At 48.0% G+C, this 4,133-nt stretch overlaps 1 pseudogene; it reads right to left on the reverse strand.

Annotated features, from left to right (window-relative positions):
• Positions 1-1,361: 1,361 nt before the first annotated feature.
• On the reverse strand, positions 1,362-2,850 carry LOC144707544 (EP1-like glycoprotein 2 pseudogene; annotated as a pseudogene).
• Positions 2,851-4,133: the final 1,283 nt, after the last annotated feature.

Consider the following 4,133-nt stretch of genomic DNA (forward strand, 5'->3'; position numbering starts at 1 on the left):
GTCCTAAGTGGTTCTGTAGCATTGAATCGCCCTCCTCGCACGAAATGAGTGCTTCGAAGATCTCTACTGTGTAGCCAAAGTTACTCCAATTTGCATACATACTTTCTAGTGTTACCTAGAGTTGTTTGGCGGGGTGGATTCGAGCGAGAGGTTCAGCGATTGGCTGCTCAATATTCTGGAGCATCCATGATAAATTAGCTGAGTCCAGATGCTTCCAAGCTGCATATTCCAGTGATGCCGGACTAGGAGGCTCCATCGTCAGGTGGTGACTCAAGTGGTGAGACATCAATAAGTGCTCGAATCCTAACACCCACGACCCATAACTGTTGCCATTGAAGATGTATGCTGCCCGGGTAAGTTGTGCCGGGATCCAATGTCTTGGACCAACTTGTCCAAACAGAGAAATAATCCCTGTCACGAGATTGGAGTCGCTCAAGTTGTCCATGCTTCAATACAGAGAGCTAGGAGTCAAACAACTGAAAGGGCCGCACCAGGAAGAGCAGCCTAAGGATGAGACGGTGCCAAGAGGAATGTCACTTGGACGGAACCTATTGGCACTTAGCTGATGATGCGTGGGCGCCTAGTGTTATGAATGCTTGGGCATGAGCGCCTGGCAAGGGTCGATCGGCGCCTGGACCTGGGCAAAAATGCCTGGGGAAGAATGATGTCGAGGAAGAGCAAGACTTTAATACCTGCAGCAAGGTGTCTGAACGAGTGGGGCGAAGATCCGCCACGGCCGCCGGAGATAAGATTGATGATGAGCCACCGGGGAGAAGATTCGTCGGGGATGCCGGGGCCGCTGGTGAATACAAGCTTTCGTCGAGGAGAAGGTCCGCTGGACGGCGGAATGTCATTCCAGATGGCCGCTCCGGCAGAGAACATTTGTGACGGCAAAAATCTGCCGAATCGCCGAGGAGAAGATCCTCTGGACGGCGTAATGTAATTTCAGATCCGTCGAGATGATTGCAAAGACAATCGGAGAGACGGAGATGATCGGCCAGAGAGACGATTGGGGTCGGGATTCAAACCTGCTCTGATACCATGTGAAATGAACAATAATAATGATGTGACTACGTTCGTGAATAAAAGAAAGATATATTGAGAGGAAATGGAGGGAGACGAAAGATGAGAGAGAGAGAGAGAGAGAGAAGAGTGCGAGCTACAGCCCACTTACATGAGGCTTATTAGGCTTTGTTTAACACAAACATATGCACTGATGTACAACATTTTTTCATTTTCTCTAGCTGGAACAAAATTTATTTAGAATAAAAAAGGTTGATATCCGTGCAGGTATAGGATTCTGATAATATTCCCGTCTGTCTGTCTCTCTCTCTCTCTCTCTCTCTACACGGACACAAATATATTACGTATCTCCACGTCTTCTTTATTCTCTTGAATCTTTTCACCCTTCACGAGTAATCGTACAAGATTTCCAAGGCAGTAAGTACAACGCGGAGGTCTTGTCTCTTTATTCCATGCATCTCACAAACGTGTAGAAGAGAGACCGGCTGACATTCATCAGCCTTCAAGACTCAAGAGGACTTGAGGTAGGCCACGTGCCTAGGGTTCTCAACCTTAATAAGAGTGCCTAAGACAGGAGCCAGCCAGCACTTTGAGCTCTCCTCCCAGAAGAAAAACCCCAAACAATCGCAACTGTTATCACACCTTCGCTGACACTCTCCAAATCTTCTCTTGCCTTCTCCGTCCGAGTACTTAGTCAAAAAATGCTCCACCCTCTCTACCTTAGCGTAGCTCGGTCTCCCCGCCGGCAAACAACTCCACTTCACCGGCAAGCCACATCCCTTAGACCACCCCGTCGTGCCAACCTTAGCCGGGCACGCCACGCACTGGTCCTCATCGCAAACCCCCAACCCTAAACACTTGCTGGGCCGGTCGCAGGCTCCGAGAGAAGTCCACTCCTTGTCGAAAAGCGAGAACGTCTTCTCCCAAGCGTCGAACTCCACCCTATCGTCGTAAGTGTACAGGACGAGATCACCCTCCGGCGTTAGCCTTAGAAAGGATAGGAAACTATCGTACTTGGTCGCGGTTAAGCGATACCCAAAGAACAGAGTGTAGGTGACGTTGTCGTCGGTCTCGCAGGTAAGCTTGGCTGGGGTTCTTATCTGGGGGAGGAACACGGCCTCAGATTTGGAGTTGTTGAAATAAACTAGCTGTTGGCGACCGGCGTTGAGGAAGAGGATAGGCTCGCCGGACTTCATCTCTAGACTGTACGAGCCTGAAGAGCCGTCGGACTGGGATTTCCGGCTGATGAGCTTAGAACCGTCGGATAGGGCCTGCCCTACGAGGATCGTGTCCGTCGGATGGTCGAAGCTCTGCCAGATGAACCTGTCCTTCTTGTCGTAGAGGACCATGTTGCCTGAACGAAGGATTTTGATGCCGACGACGCCCTTGTTGGCCGTGCCGGTAGACCAGACGACGGCGCCGCCGGCGTCGGCGAGGACGAGGTTTCCGTCTGAGCCGAAGGTCAGCGTGGCGTTCTCCTTGACGGGCCGGTCGCGGTTCGCTTCCCAGACCCATCGCCGGATCGAGCCGGATCGAGGGGTGCCCATTCGGAGAGCGAGTTTGTAAGCATTGGGCGTGGTGTTGTAGAAGGTCAGCTGGAACGGCGAGCCCACGACGTCCACGGCGCGGTACGTGGCGTCGAATTCCGCGAGCGCGTCGACGTATTCTCCCTCGTTGATGAATCTGAACTGGCTCTTCTTTGGGACCTTGTCGAGCGCCGTTGCTTCTCGGAGAAGAGCGAAGAAGAAGATTAGGAGAAGGATGAAGTCTCGGGCCGCCATGGGTGATGATGGTCTGTGCTTGATATTTTGAGTTTGTTCTATATCTAGACGCGTTTTATTGAAGAGGGTCTGTCTTGCTTATCCTATCCGATTGTTAGCTTCGCTGGATTTGGCATCTTAGGTTTGTCGGTGCATCCTTCTGCGGTCAAATACCATCGATGACAAACAGATTTGCCAGTGAAGACGGACGTTGAGCTGGGACCCCATTGCGCAAGATATCTTATTAAACAAGTTCCATGTCTGCGGGAAATTAATCGACTTTCCGACTGGATAAAATTCATGGGTGTCTATTTTTAAAGGACGGATAGTCTTCGAAACATGAGATGAAAGCGAGAACGAGACGGATTCACCGACGTGCCGCTTTCTCGGGATCGTTGGTGCCGGTGGATAGTCTTCCTTCACCCACATGTCTCGTGCCACATTGACTACAAAAAGTGATGACACTGAGGGGTGTCTCTCTTTCTCTCTTGTCTCTCTTTCTCTGCCGTTCTCTCTCATGCTCTCTCTCTATTTTTCCCGCTCTCTCTCCGTCGCTTTCTCTCTCACTCTTTCTCTTTCTTTCTTTCTTTCTTTCTTTCTTTCTTTCTTTCTTTCTTTCTTTTTTTCTTTCTTTCTTTCTTTCTTTCTTTCTTTCTTTCTTTTTTTCTTTCTTTCTTTCTTTCTTTCTTTCTTTCTTTCTTTCTTTTTTTCTTTCTTCCTTTCTTTCTTTCTTTCTTTCTTTCTTTCTTTCTTCCTTCCTTTCTTTCTTTCTTTCTCTGTCTCTTGCTCTCTCCTTTTTTCTCTCTCCCTCTCTTTCTTTTTCTCTCTCTTTTTTTTCCTCTCCCTCTCTATGTTCATCTCCCTTTCTCTTTCTTTCTTCCTCTCGTTTCCTCTCTCTTTTTCTCTCTTTCTTGCTCTCGCTCTCTATCGCCCCGTCTCGCTCTATTTCTTTCTTTCTTGCACTCTGTCTCTATCTTTCTCTCTCTTTTTCTCTTATTCTCCCTCCCTATATCTTTTTGTCTCTTTCGCTCTCTCTCTCTCTCTCTCTCTCTCTCTCTCTCTTTCTCAGTCCCTCACTCTTTAAGGAATAATGTTACAACGAAAGCATAACGGATTCTATCAAGATAAATGAATGTGAGTGGTTCTTCTGAAACTTAACAGTGGACACTTGTTCCACTTGTGCAGATGGGGGACTTGACGGTCTCAAGTATTACGTTATTCAAGGAAGTCAACCTCTATAAATTGACCCACATGAAATTTGTCAAATTACAAAACTGCCCAATATATTTCTGACTTGGTTTCTGAACATATCTATATGAATAATGCCTTAATACTGGTCTTTATGAAATT

The sequence above is a fragment of the Wolffia australiana genome, chromosome 9 (assembly GCF_029677425.1).
Source record: "Wolffia australiana isolate 7733 chromosome 9, ASM2967742v1".
Lineage (NCBI taxonomy): Eukaryota > Viridiplantae > Streptophyta > Magnoliopsida > Alismatales > Araceae > Wolffia > Wolffia australiana.